This window comes from Gymnoscopelus braueri (assembly GCF_963280865.1).
Source record: "Gymnoscopelus braueri genome assembly, chromosome: 14".
Lineage (NCBI taxonomy): Eukaryota > Metazoa > Chordata > Actinopteri > Myctophiformes > Myctophidae > Gymnoscopelus > Gymnoscopelus braueri.
The window spans coordinates 42,832,293-42,848,553 of record NC_137619.1 but is presented as its reverse complement, the minus strand read 5'-3'; positions in this window follow the sequence as shown (position 1 = coordinate 42,848,553).

Below are 16,261 nucleotides of genomic sequence, written 5' to 3'. Positions count from 1 at the left end.
ACAAGCGTTTGGGCTTTCTGCCCACTTACATTCTTAAAGTTATTATTGTTATTGTCATTATTATTGTCATTATTATTGTCATTATTATTATTATTATTATTATTATTATTATTATTATTATTATTATTATTATTATTACACTTATTAATTTATTAATAATATTAATATTATTGAAACCGACACTCTACTAACTTATTCACGGCTTCTGCTGGCTGGTCCTCCTTGTTATACAAGCATATTAGACTTACTGATATTCATTTCAGTGTCTACAACACTCTCACTCTATGCGTGTTTACATAAAAAATGGCACCTTTATGCTTTGCCTCTACTTTTATATTATTGCCACGTATGCGAACTCTTGTTTTATATTATCCTGCAGAATTTTCTGAATAAACTAATTTATTTGAACAACATATTCCTCTCCTCCACTCTGACCTCGCTTTTCTCTTCTTTTTTTTTTCAAAATAACTGACTCCATGTTTCTAATTTACAGGTTAAATGTCCTAGTTATCAGTGTCCCTAATTTTTTCTTTTTTTTCTTTTTTTGGATATTTTCAGACTGTTCATACCTGTAACAAAAAATAGCAGATCTACAAGCTTGTAGAAGTATTAAGGATACAACCTGGTTTGGTCACAGTACATTATTTCTGCATTTATTTTATTATTCTATAGATAATTTAGTTGATATACACACTTACGTTGGGTCACTAATTTCGACCAGATTTATTTCCACTGTCCAATGCTACATTATTTATACTTGTCTATCATAAATAACCCCCAACAAAAATGTATAGATTGTGGGCCCTCAGCTACCACTGGAATTCTGTCAAAACAAGCCTTTGTTTTCCTTTTCAGGGGCTGTGTTGTGGGACTCTTATCAGAGTGTGGGGGGGGGGGGGGTGCACTCCTGTAGGTGGTAAGGAGTGAAGGTCAAAGCGCCTTCCATCCCCCCTATTCTTTCAACAGTCTATTCTAATAGATTGAAAGAAGACTATTTCTCTCCCTCTATGTGAAGCTGTGCCCCACTGAGTCAGACTCAAAATGGTACGCAGCCATGCACTTGTGAATGCACCACAGTAACCAGAATCAGTAGTACTCTACAAGGCCACCCCAAGCAGAACTATATAATTTGTGTTCAACCCAATTACATATATGGACCTCGGAACGGCAAGCGATCGAGGGGCACATATGAAATATGTTGAACCACGGTCCTAATGTATAAAGTGGGTGCGCCTGTCATTCATACGCTCACAATTCCTAATGCATTCACCTCTAACACTTACCCCAAAGTGGGACACACATACAGCTGCAGCACCTCTCAATTGGTCAGGCGTTCAATTGGGGACGTGTCCGGTGGTGTAACGAACACATACAGAACGGACCATACAATCTGTGGCAGCACGCCTCCTACTTACAGTAGACACAAACATGTACACTTAACAATGACACAATATACCAATAACATACACGACACACTCTAGTACTATTTAGGGGTCTTCCCTAGGCCACAGAGCCGGCCTACACATCTCGGTCACAGTGTATACATATTTTTGTCAAGACCGCACTGTCAGTCTAAAACCTTTACGGTCACAGTGTATATTTTTGTCAAGACCTCACTGTCAGTCTAAACCTTTACTCGGTCACAGTGTATATTTTTGTCAAGACCGCACTGTCAGTCTAAACCTTCTTCGACAACATATAAATACAAACAACGACACATAACGACACAACTTAGGCTACACGCTATCTTCTCCCATGAACCCGGCGTGGTTTGCGGATTAGAGAGCTGTGTAAACGCAGCTAGTGTAGTGTCTCAGTAAACTATAGGATCATAGAACACAGAGAGACAGTGTAGTGTCTCAGTAAACTATAGGATCATAGAATACAGAGAGACAGTGTAGTGTCTCAGTAAACTATAGGATTATAGAATACAGAGAGACAGTGTAGTGTCTCAGTAGACTATAGGATCATAGAATACAGAGACAGTGTAGTGTCTCAGTAGACTATAGGATCATAGAATACAGAGAGACAGTGTAGTGTCTCAGTATAGACTATAGAATCATAGAATACAGAGAGACAGTGTAGTGTCTCAGTAGACTATAGAATCATAGAATACAGCGAGACAGTGTAGTGTCCCAGTAGACTATAGGATCAAAGAATACAGAGAGACAGTTTAGTGTCTCAGTAGACTATAGGATCATAGAATACAGAGAGACAGTTTAGTGTCTCAGTAGACTATAGGATCATAGAATACAGAGAGACAGTTGCTGGGAGGATCAACTCGGTCCACCCAGCCACGCTAATGGGACATCATGGGGTATAGGGAGTACAGAGCCTAAGTATTAATACATAAAGGTCATTCAATCTGCTGTTCAGTGGTGACTTCACATGCAAATATACATTACACATTATTTTTAACAATTGAGCTAAATTTGATATAATACAATTCACATATAGCACCGCGTGTACCCTTCCTGGGGCCCCAAGGAATTGTAGCACATAGTGTATGGGCAAATTGTTATTTGAATCTTATGGATCCAGCGGTCGTCTGGACTGGACAGGGTCACGGTCGGGGTCACCAGCTGATGTGCCGTGGCAGCCCTGTCACTCTTGGTTCAATAAAACCCATAATAATAAAAGTCCAGTTTATAGACGACATACACAGAAATTACCGTTCACATGAGCAAGGCATCTTTATTGACAAACAAGGGAGATTCCCTCTATAATATGTGAATAAAGGAACAGCAAATTAACTATATTAAAAACAATACGATCTGATATATCACGAAGGCAATTCGCTCCACATCAAAGTCTGCATGCAAACAAGCGTTCAGTTGAGCGCCTGGAGAATTCTGAAGTCTTTATCTTTTACATTCAGTATATCAAAGCTGTGGCTATCAAGGCCTGCCTTCTGACTGCACTCTATAAAGTAAAGGTTGACGGCCCAAGGTTCCACAATAGACCATCACACCCAAGCGAACTTTGCCAGCCCTATTGTTGCTTGTAGGGCTCACGTCGTTTGCCGTTGTTTTCATAGACCTTGCTGTTTGTCGCGCGAAACCTGGCAGTTATCTCCCATTGTTTGACACATAAACGCTAATAATCTGCTGAGATTTGATGAAATTGAGAAACGGGCTTCGCAGTTCAGTTCAGATGGTAATGGTCAATGGCTGTGTGCAAATTCAGAGCAATTGCTCCAGTCACTGAGGAGAACCGGGCAGCTTTCCATGACACCACGGTCCACGCACGACAGAGGACAGAGGTTTGTCAAATTATAGGAGGATGATGCTGAGCTAAACATTTTTGTTTAATTTCGAAGTTTGTATGTTTAAACGTTATTATGAAAGTCCCTACTCCCCACACAAAGTGACAGAAGCTGTTGCCCTCGCCATGTTTACATATAGGCTAGCTATATATTTACTAGATAGATAGATAGATAGATAGATAGATAGATAGATAGATAGATAGATAGATAGATAGATAGATAGATAGATAGATAGATAGATAGATAGATAGATAGTTAGTTACAGCCAAACTCTGTGGAACAATCGGTTAGTCTGGCAAGACAGGACAGCTCCGACCTTACGTGCTTGCTTAAGGTACAGCGTAGCCGGTGTGGCTTGCGCTTTTGGGAAACACCCGTAACTTAAGCCAACCTTCGGACTGGAGCCTTCATAAGGACCGCACGTAACTCCTTACGCAGGATCTCTTTGGGAAACGCGGCCATTGTGTGTTTGTTTACATGGCTGCCATGTTGGATACGGCACAAAATCAAGCAGTGCAGCAGGTGCTCTGAGTCTTTGATTAGACAGCGGGGCTCATCGGTCATTATTCATTAATAACACACCACTGAATTCAGTGACTGACCAATCAGAATCAAGCATTCAACCAAGCTGTGTAATAATGAGCATTAGTAAGGACCAATTATATGAAGATAAGGTTGAAAATGGGTAACGTGATCCTTTAAGGAGTAAGAGGAGGAATAATGGAGAAACAAATCTCAAATCACAGATTGGGTGAAACTTTGTAATCAAGATTGTCGCTAAATTAGGCCAGGGTGTGAGTCAGGAAAAGATGGTGAAATATTGCTGTAAGAAAGAGATTAGAAAACAGAACAGGTGTCTCGACAAATGAAGAAAAGGGGAAAGGCGTAGCCTATAGGTGTTGGAAAGTTACAGATTGGGCTTTAACCACTTAAGGTTAAAGCTAAGTTTCTCAGGGCTCTATACTAATGTCTTTTCTGTTTTCTGTTATGGGGAAAGCTTTCTCTGAAAACAGCTGATCGACAAGCTCACAACACGTTGCAGCTGGGGTTTAAGTGGTTATGTCATCGCCTCTTATATGACTTACGAGGACACCGGAGATGTGGACAGGACTGGTCAACAAGATGGAGATGAAAAGAGGATATCAACTGGACTGTGTAGAAAGTCTTTGAATAAGTGGATAAAAATTGTATCTGTAATCTGATCTGCAGTGTGATTGTATGAGCCATATTCTAAGAATGAATTATTGGTTATGCTGTAGCCTGTAATGTGAACTCATTTTATTTGTGTATGATGATTTTGACAAAATGGCATGTTGAATTATTGTTTGTTTTGTTTTGTTTTATCCTTTAAAAAGGTAGGGTAAGTGATTTTCTTTCGTACCCAAGGGTACTCACCCTAATCACCCTGTCTGGGATTGATTATCCTTGTTTAAATAATGACTGCTTTTTGCACTTATATAAAACTTGATTTTAGGCTGCTGTACGGCCTTCAAATCCAGCCCTATATTGCGCTGATCAGAGCAATAATGGTAACCGAGTTATGGCCATTTGATGTGTTAAACACTGTAGTGGGCCATATGTGTGCAATATAGTTTTTTGGGCGTGACTATTATCATGGCACACCCATGAACAGCGTTTGCACCAAGTTTGGTGCGGATCGGAACAGTGCGCCTCGCAAGTCCGAATGTTACATTTGTGACGTCCACCGTCCGCCCGCCCACTAGGTATTTTTAATATAGGAGATTAATCTTTATTAAATAGTGAGTGTTGTTATGCACTCATAAAATGTGTAGTGATATTAAACAGTGGCAACATATGGTTTGTGTCATTCTTGTGTGTGTGTGTGTGTGTGTGTGTGTGTGTGTGTGTGTGTGTGTGTGTGTGTGTGTGTGTGTGTGTGTGTGTGTGTGTGTGTGTGTGTGTGTGTGTGTGTGTGTGTGTGCGTGCCTGTGTGTGTGTGTGTGTGTGTGTGTGTGAGACAATGCGTGCTTATTTTGACAGGTTGTTTTGACAGATTATCTACAACATTGATTGTTGGTCCAGGAACGATTAGAAATAATTAATTAAAATCATTCCTGTTGAGGTGGGTGTGTTTGAAAATTCTTAAGATGCCAGCAACAGCGAGCGGAAGAATCTTGGCACATAAAGTACAATGATGATGAATAGTGACAGAAGTGACAGCATAATAACTGGTACACAATGGGACATCATATTCTGGCCCTGGTTCATAGAGTTCTCCTTAAAGGGGTAGTTCACGGTATTAAAAGTTTTCTATGAAGTACTCAGCCCATGGCATGAAGTCTTGAATTCATGGACATGTATTTCATTTGTGTTGCTTTCCTGAACTTAAATGCCAATATTTAATTGTATATAGCTTGTAGATCTGCTACTTTTGCCGTTTTTGAATTTGAATCGTGAAAAGTAACAGTTCTGGATATATGAGGTTTCCACCCAACAGAGACTATATGATGTAAAGTTTTCACCCACTCACCTTTGCAGCTAAGTGGCAATTTTTTGGGATAAAAACGCTGTCTTGTACTGATATCAGACTTCATTATTGAAATCCCAAACACAGTAGACTTTAGAATGCCTTCTAGTCTCCAAGGTTTTCTTCAGAATTGCTAAAAACTTAAACCATTACATCCCAATTGTTGTGATGTGTTGTGAGCTTGTAGATCTTAGGCCTATGTATTTCTGGTAAAATAAATAAATAATTATGTCCAAGGTAAAAAATGCAATATTTATGAAAATGTCCATCACAAGCTTGATACTGAATAGAAGGTACGTGAACGACTTGAATCCTTACAATGCCGTTGTAAAGTAAGCTACTGACGTCTGTTTTCAGCGACCCAAAGCAGTGCTGAACCATAGCAGCAGGAGATCAGGGGCTGTGTTGTGAGCTTGTAGATCGGCTATTTTCGTAGCGTGACACCCAAGCGCAGCCAAGCATAAAATGACTTGTCTTAGTTCTACTGGATCTATTCTCCTCTATTCCCTCCCTAACATTTTAGTCTATAGTTTTTATTTGTTGACAAAATTGTCAATATATTTGGGCGGGTGGGGGGGTTTGTGTTTGTCTTGTGCGTTTGTTTTTTGTTTCACAGAAAATCTGAAGAGTCCTTTGTCATTGTTTATTCTCCTGTACAACTGAAATCTTCAATAAAAATTATGTGAAAATAAGAAACATAGTCTCGTTTTTATGTATTTTTAGTTTAGTTTTCGTCAGTGAAAAAAGGTAGCCGACGAAAATGAATTCTTCATACTTTTAGTCGACGAAGTGAACACTGATATGTACAGTACTTGGTTTATTTCCATCACTGCTAAAGTCACACCCTGTGGAGTTTGACTGGAATGAATGGTGAAAGCATAGCATAGACGACACTAATACTCATGGATTTAAGTCCTCAGTCGCCACGACTGATTTCAGACATTTAGAATCTTGGCTTTCTTTAAAGCAAGGGTAGGCAACCGTAGGCCAAGCCAACATTGGCACAGAGGAGGGTACTCACTCATAAGTGTGTTTTAAATTTAAATTTAGTACATTTAGTACATTTAAATATAGTCAATTAAATTAGCGCTAGGTATACTCTAGTTCAGGGGTAACCAACCAGTCGATTACGATCTATTGGTAGATCATCAAAGCCTTCTAAGTCGATCGCGGGGTGGGCCCGGTGGCAGACGGGCAGCCATCACAATTTGTGTAGTGTAGACTAGAGCAGTGCGTCCAAGGCAGTGTTGCCAAGTCTGCTTATTATAAGCTACTTTGGGCTTGTTTTTCTGTAAAGTCGCTTGAATATATTGGGGGTCCTTGACATGAAAATGTTTGTGAACCACTGCTCTAAAACAACATTCGACAATAAAGTTTGACTGAACTGCCCTAGTCGCTTATTTTGGACTTCTTTTCATAGACCTGGTTACTTGTTTCTCTCACAAAATCTGGCAACGCTGGTCGAAGGGTAGCCATGCGTCGTTGTTTTCCTGCACTTTCCGCGCACACACAATTCAACTCGCGAGTCACGCTCAAGAAATAACAAGCGCAGTCTCGTGACATGCAAGCCTTTTCAGTGGTGGAGAACGCTGGATTTAAATCTACAAACAGTGTTCTACAACTACAAAGTGCCATCGCAGCAGAGCTCAAGCAGTGGGGGAAGAAGTACTCAGATATTTTACTTAAGTAAAAGTAGCAATACCACAATGTAGAAATACTTTTTAGACCTGTGTTCAAAATGTTACTTGACTTGAGTAAAAGTACCAAAAGTAAAAGTACAAATATGTTTGAAAATAGCAGATCTGAAAGCTCACAACGCGTTGCGATGCATGTTGTGAGCTTGTAGATCAGCTATTTTCAGATAGTTATAAAATAGGGCTAAAGTGGTTAATGTATGATTTATAATATAATACATTTAAATTTATATCTGCAAAGTAACTAGTAACTAAAGTTTTGAAATAATCGTAGTGGAGTAAAAATATTGAATATTGGATATACTCCAGTAAAGTAAAATACCTCAAAAGTCTACAATACTTGAGTAAATGTACTTAGTTACTTTACACCACTGAGCACAAGTGTGTTGCCTGTGATGTATGAGAAATTAAGGCAAGAGTTACTAAAGGGCTGAGCCATGTAGAATTGATGGACTGCCTTAACTAGAATGGTCCTCCTCAGAGCGCAGATCTCCGCCAATCTCCGCCAGGCCGGGTTGTCTACCCAAGGCCCGCAAACTTTGTAAGTCACTCATAGCCACTTGGAATGGGAAAAAATCATAACTTTTCAAAGAATGTTAACTAATCTTCTTAAAGAAGGATCTGAAAATGTCAATGAGCACTGGCACTGACTCTGCAGTGCATGGAACAATTCTGTGCCCAATTGAACAAACTGAAATCAGAATTTGGCCATAGATTTGTTGAGGTACAAGGCATGAGTTAAGTAGCTGCTTTTGTATTAAACCCTTTCCTCAGCATTGACATTGAACAGCTGTCAGTTAAAATGCAGGATGTGTTTGCATTAACTACAGGTGTTGAAATGGAGATTTTTGAACTACTGACTACCAACTGGAGGGCAGAGCTAGAAACCAGGTCACTTGTGAAGTATCCCCTGATTGTGTCTTGTGCACTTAAGCTGCATGCCTACTTGAAAATAATAAAATCCAAGTTTAGAACTCGTATGACTGACTCACATCTTAATGACTGCCTCAGACTGGCATTCACTAAGTATCAACCAGATTTCAAAAGGCTTCAGATAATGTGCAGTCACAGAAGTCTCATTAAAGGTCGGCTGATCCTGAGAGTATTGTATCTGTCACCATATCTCTGCAAATATATGGTCATGGATGCATTTATGTCATTTGAACAGAATATCTGTAAATGTGAAAATTCTGAGAAATTGAGAACTGAGAAACTAAATATTGTGCATTGAAGAGAAGAAATCTGTAAAAGCAATTTACTTCATGTCCTTTGTGTTTTGTTTTATTTAAAAATAACTCAACAAAGAAGTTTATTTGTATTTCTAATAATACGTTTTTCTTAATATTTAGGCATTTATTATATAACTATCATCTTTATTCTTATTTAAACTACTAGTCTTTGTGTGGATGTATGCACATGCATTGAGCCTGTCAGAAATTGCAATCGTGACAAGTGTTTTTTTAAAAACATATTTTAGTGGTAGATCACGGCTTACAATTGGAAATAAAATGTGCTCTTGGGCTTGAAAAGGTTGGTTACCACTGCTCTAGTTGCTTGTTTTAGAAGAGAATGCACTTAAGACTTCTGGTGATTAGTAGTTTCCTTGCCTACCTATGTTGAATGCACTTATTAGACCCTCCAGAAAAATGCGATTATGCGATCGCATAATTTACTGCATAATCAGCAAAATGGCGCATAATTATGCGGGGGTAATTTTTTTTCAAAAAGGCTGCATCACATCGCATTGCATAATATGCACATCGCATCGCATAATATGCGCATCGCATAGCATCGCATAATATGCGCATCGCATAGCATCGCATAATATGCGCATCGCATAGCATAGCATCGTATAATATGTGCATCGCATAGCATCGCATAATATGTAAAATATGCGGCGCATCTCTCGCAACTTTCCGCATATTTTGCAACTTCACGCAATTTCGCCGCATAAAATCACATAAAAACCCTGCATATTTCATCGCAAAATCTATCATAATCAAGGATTTTAGCCCGCATAATCAAGGATTTTTGCCCGCGTTTTTAACTTATTGTAAGTCGCATCTGCTAAATGACTGTAATGTAATGTAATGTAATGTAATGTAAGTACCCTCACATCTGTATGCAAAATAATTCCACATTCATTCAAACTCTGACCGGGGAAGGAGTCTCGGAGATAGTTGGGTTATTGCTCTGAGCCTAATGATCATTACAATGTCCTGATGTAACAGACAATATTATTTATGAACAATCAAAATCCATTGGCAATATTTTTTTTTATGTGGTGTCAAAACGAAACGTAATGTTGATATAGGGTAACACACACCCTCTCATGTAGGCTAATATTGCTTAATCAGTATTGTATGCTGTGAACAGTGGCGGCAGGTGCAATGTTTCAAAGGCGTTCCAAAGACATTTTAAAAACGAGAAGAAAACTGACAGCGATATAAGACAACACCCTGTGAACTTTGATCGGAGCCTGAGGCGGATTATGAGACAAAGAGCCCCTGGCGTAGTATTGTATGTTGATGGTTTAATGTTGTTGTTGAAATCCTGCTCGTCCTGCGCTCACGCTCTCTCTCTCACACACACACGCACACGCACACACACACACACACACACACACACACACACACACACACACACACACACACACACACACACGCACTTTAACCATTTATTTATGTCCACACAAAGGAGAGCATACAAGGACACAAATATTATTATTATTATTATATAGGTGCAGTAAGATTACATTCACAAAATCATGGCATGTGTCTTCATGATACAATAAGCATGTCACTCAGTACTCTATGGGTATAAATAACAGCGTCTCCGCCATATGTGGCGGCTGCCAATTATAGTAGAGACAGTGCAATACTTTGTCAGTCTTTTTGCCTCCTTTTTGGGCATCCCCTGTTGTTGGAACCCTTTAACAATCAGTCTGTGTGTCCTGTCCTAGGACCTAGGCTGCCAAATATAAAAAACAACGTCTGCACCTATAACCCATTGAGTGCAGTGTTCTTAAGAAATGAGTGGGAGACAGAGTGATCAGCAGAGGGAAGACATGCAAGTTTCCCCTGGAGTTTTAGTCCAGTCCAGTGTTGTTGACACACCACACACACGCATACGCGCGCGCACGCGCACACACACACACACACACACACACACACACACACACACACACACACACACACACACACACACACACACACACACACACACACACACACACACACGGCTCAATGCTTGCAACAAAGGAGAGAGCCCACACTGCTTTAAAGTAGAACATTTATGTTTATTAAACTTATGTCAAATGATTACTGAAAATGTACAAAGGTCAGTGTCAGTAATCAGTTGTGTATGTATGCACTGTGAAGTGGTGGATGCAAAGACAAAGCAAAAATATAGCTGCAAGCAGCGATAACACGGGGCCAGGTTTTGCAGAGAGAAAAAAGAAAGAAGAAACTATAAGTAATTTGCAGAATAAGCCATAGAAGCATAGAACACTCGTGAGGCTTGAACCGGCAACCTTGCGGTCGTGTGGCACTCACTTAACACATTGACCGCCAGAGGTTAATCTCATAATGTACTCACCAGTGCCAACGTTTTATTGTTGTTTTTTGTTTTTTTCACGTCGCCATAGATCTTGTTAAAATCCTTAAGATTGAGCCGTACACGGTCTGTTTACATCGGCGACATCTCCCTGCGTGTACCAGTCCAAACCACGTGTCAAACGGAGCCGCCATGTTTGAGTTCTGACCGTTTATGTTAACATGGGAAATGCGAGGATGAAAAACTACATGTTTACAGGGGCTTTTACAGGGCTTTTTGTGTACGACTTAGAATGGAGGCAGACGGGAAACAAAAAACGGGATCGCACTTCCGGTTGACTTCGGGTGGTGTTACACTGAAAATGGTCCACCTAGAAAATTAAAAAAAAAAAAAAAAAATCGAAAAAAAGGAAAAAGCACCACAGCCCGTAGGCTACGGGATCGGCGCTTAACCGTTGGATTTAACGGCCCGTAGAACTACGGGCCCGGCGGTCAATGTGTTAAGGGAGAAGCCATTGGACCAACAGATAAAATCTGTGAAAAAAGAGATCAGACAGATGATACAGTTTCACGCAAATAGCTGAAAAATCCTGGGTTTAAGTGTTTTTCAAACTGCTTAAAATTGCGGACAATCTAAGGGCGGAGTGAGAGACATGGAAACGGAATAGATTGAAGAGAGAGAGAGATGGAAGCAGAATGGATTGATTGGACGTCTCAACCTATTGCCATTAACAGGAATCAAACCCTCAACCTTCGGATTGACAGGCTGCAACACTAACTATAGTGCTATAGCTTTGTCCAGGCTGAGGTTGTCTGTTGAAGATATAAGTGAACCAGTGAAAGCAGCCGATCTACAAGCTCAGAAACACGTTGCTATCTGAAAAGTTTTGAGATTGTAGATCGGCTATTTTCAGAATGAAGTATGTCATACATTGCAAAAACATACACTCTCAAATAAGCATTTCATGTTATCTTTACCCTTTGCACATGTATTCATTGATACATTCATGTTTTTTGCAATTCAACTTATATGAGTCTGCATCAAGTGAGGCTTGAACTGGCAACCTTGCAGTCATGAGGCACTCACTTAAGGGAGAAGCCATTGGACCAACAGACAAGACCTGTGAAAAAAGAGATAACACAGCAGCCGATCTACAAGCTCAGAAACACGTTGCTATCTGAAAAGTTGTGAGATTGTAGATCGGCTATTTTCACAATTTTGTCATATATTGCAAAAAATACTCTCTCCAAGAAGCATTTCATGTTACCTTTAACAGTTGCGCATGCATTAATTGATACAGTCATGTTTTGTGCGATACAATTGAGAAGTAGCCAGCAAGAGTTGAGGCTTGAACTGGCGACCTTGGATCCAGAGGCTGATGCTGAAGCGAGACGCCATTGGACCAACAGACCAGAACCAGTGAAAAAAGAATTCACACTAACACTAACACTAAGATCACTTGTTCACAAACCATTTACCAATAGAGAAATTGTATGTCTCCTCGAAACCGAAACCAGTGAAAGCAGCCGATCTACAAGCTCACAAAACGTTGCTATCTGAAAAGTTGTGAGATTGTAGATCGGCTATTTTCACAATGAAGTACGTCATACATTGAAAAAACATAGTCTCAAATAAGCATTTCATGTTATCTTTACCGTTTGCACATGTATTCATTGATACAGTCATGTTTTTTGCAATTCAACTTCAATGAGTCTGCATCAAGTGAGGCTTGAACCGGCAACCTTGCGGTCATGAGGCACACGTTTAAGGGGGAAGCCATTGGAGCAACAGACAAGAACCTGTGAAAAAGTAGATCACACAGATGATACAGTTTCACGCAAATAGCTGAAAAATCCTGGGTTTAAACTGCTCAAAATTGCGGACAATCTAAGGGCGGAGCTTACTGGTCAACGTGATACATGTGTTCCTCATGAGTCAAGGCACATGTGTAAGCAGGTTTAATGGCTGTCGGCCAAACGAGGCATGACTTTTGCCTGTTTAAAGTTTGCATTTTCAAAAAATCGCTATAGCGCCCCCCTTTGACCAATTGGAGTAAGATTGGTTTCAGTAATATTTGGAATGACCCTCAACATTAACGCAAAGTTTCAAAGAAATGTGAGTCTGCATGTATGTGTTAGGGGCAGATGAATAATTGTCATAAAACTGCAATATTCATTGGCTCATTAAAGCTTAATTTTTTCACTTATGGAAAATCTTTTGCACAGGTTTGTCGGCATAGGTCCAAAGTTCATGTGTAAAACGTTTCATGCAGATTGCTCAAAAATCCCAGGAGGAGATAGATTTTAGCTGCTTTTCATATAATTCAAAATGGTGGGAGATCTAAAGGTCAGAGGTCAAAAGTCAGAGGGTTAAAGTTGTTCATCATGAGTAGACGCATGTGTGTATTGAAGTTTTATGGCTGTAGGTCAAACAGGGCATGAGTTGTACCTGTTCAAAGTTGGCATTTTCAATTGAGTGCTATAGCGCCACCTTTTGACGAAAGATTTATTTCTTGATAGTTTTTCATGACCATCTACCATATGGCCGAGTTTCGTAAAAAGCGACAGCACGGTTCACCCAGAACTGCGAAAAGTGGCGGAAACAGAAGAATACAGACAATATTAAAACAGGTCCAGAGCTGAGCTCTGGCCCCGTAATAAAAAAAGAAGCAGTAGTAGAGGACTATTATAAATGGGTGAAGTATGAACATGATTACATGCAAAAATGAGTCTGCATGTAATCAGAACTTTGTTTTATTGTAACAGCGAAGTCATTCGGTTGTTTTAATAACAGCTATGTATGACCCTGTCAACATTTTGATAAATCAGTAAACAATAACACTGTGACTGAAACAATAATATTGTGATGCCTAGATTGCCTACATAATTGTTATAAAAGTCCTTAAAGCCCCAATGGGCACCAGGAAAGATGCATAACACTTAACCACTTTAACCCTGGTGTCCTGGGGATTTCATTATTGGGAGAAATGATCATTCATTGCTATAATAGAAGATCCACAAGGACACAACAATCACAACTACACTTTGTGACTTGTGAGCTTGTAGATCGTTATTTTTGCATGACATAATCATATGACTAAAGTATAGAATAGGATAGGACAGTATACGATTATTATTGCCATACTTTAGATAACTAGACATTGTTGATGCAACTCACCAAACAACATACAGTTTGCAGTTTAACGTTCTTCAGATAGCTAAACAAACAGCTCTTTTGTGATAGAAAGCTTTTTTTTACTTTGATTGGCAGCCTACATTCACAACGTGATGCGATCATGCGTCGCTAGTTTATGCTTGAAAAGTTATATGATGTTGTATAAGGAAGGTATACAGACTTTCTGTTGTGCTTGCTTACTACATCAACATCACCTCCTTCCTTCACATGGTAAACTGTCCTCTCTACAAGTGTGCCACTCCGTTTTCTGTCTCTCTTGGCTCAAAGACTCTTGTCATGAGTACCTAAATGTACCTAAATGTATACTAATGGACTCCTAATGTGTCATAGGGTCTATTCCAATGTGCTGCACATTTCAGTATAGACAGTCCTCTCTGAGGATCCCTCTCTGAGTATCGTCACCTTGCCGTGGTAGAGGGGCTTGCGTACCTCAGTGGCCCATAGAGCTATGCCAGCGGGAGCAATATTCTCCTGGTAGGGTCACCCATGCTGGACAGGTCGAGGGGTAGAGGACTGACAAAGAGCGATCCACTGGTCATCCAAGTTGGGGGTTGGGCACAGGTCTAACAACCGAGTACCGTACAAAATATCTTGTTACAGAAACAGCAACAAAGGACCATCCTTATAAGAAGGTGGTCGAAATGGATTGGGCATGTAATCCGTAGAGAGCAGGACAACATCACCCAAACTGCCCTTCACTGGACACCAGACAGTAAACGTAAGAGAGGTAGACCCAAGAACACCTGGCATAGGACAGTGGAGGGAGAGCTGAAGAACCTGCATCACACCTGCGGGTTCTATAAAGACGCTGGCCCAGAACAGACAGGAGTGGAGATCCTTTGTTGCTGCCCTACATGCCAGCCGGCATAAAGGGCAGTAAGTAAGTACAGACAGTGCTTCAGTTCAACCTCAAAGGGGCCACTTAGCTGCAAAGGTGAGTGGGTGCGTATTATACATCATAGGGCTAATATAGAGATTGCTGGCTTTTCAAAAGACAGTGTTACTTGAGGACAGAAGGAGATCAAGTTCTACCAGCTAAACTGTTTGCTTTGGCAAGGTACGGTATGGTAGATTCCATTAAGGTGATCAGGTATTCTGCTGTTGATGAGAAAGTCCAAGGCATGCACATGTAACAAGACACCCTACGAGCTACACTTGATTTGTTTTTGATTTATTAGACATGATAATTACATGTTAAAGGCTTTTGACAGAAACATCAAGGATAAAATGCCAACGGAATACTGGAACAAGGAAACTTGAGAGACAAAAAAGATATGTACATGATGAGTGATTAATGAAGGGCATGCCAATTGAATGCATGCAGTGTCACAATAGTTTAATTAAAAACGTAAATTTATGACCAATGACATAGAGATACAATTCATGTAAGTTTAAATTAGCTGTCATCTTAACTTTAGACAGCAGAAGGAAAATACTGTACCTTAAAAAAAAAAAAGTTTACACCTCAAAATCTGTTTTTGTTGAAAACTTCTGCTGAAATGAAATGATCATTCTACCCTTCCATAGGCAGATACAGGACCCTACTGAGCATGTGCACAAGAAGTCTCACCCCTCTAGCTTATTTCTGATTAGAATTATTGAGTGTGTTACGTTTGCCCCCTGTTACTTTTGACCCCAATCTCCCCTAATCCAGCTTGTAGATCGGCTTTCCCCCCAAAATAATATTTTGGGGGGCCAATCACAGTGCCAATCACAGTGGCCAATCACAGTGCAGCGAATGTCGATGTACTGTGATTGGCCACCATTGTTATCAGAGTGAGAGAGAGGCAGACAGAGGCAGACAGTGACAGAGTGAGAGAGAGGCAGACAGAGGCAGACAGACAGACAGACAGACAGTGACAGAGTGAGAGAGAGGCAGACAGACAGAGGCAGACAGACAGACAGACAGACAGACAGTGACAGAGTGAGAGAGAGGCAGACAGACAGACAGACAGACAGACAGACAGACAGTGACAGAGTGAGAGAGAGGCAGACAGACAGACAGACAGACAGACAGACAGACAGACAGTGACAGAGTGAGAGAGAGGCAGTGACAGAGTGAGA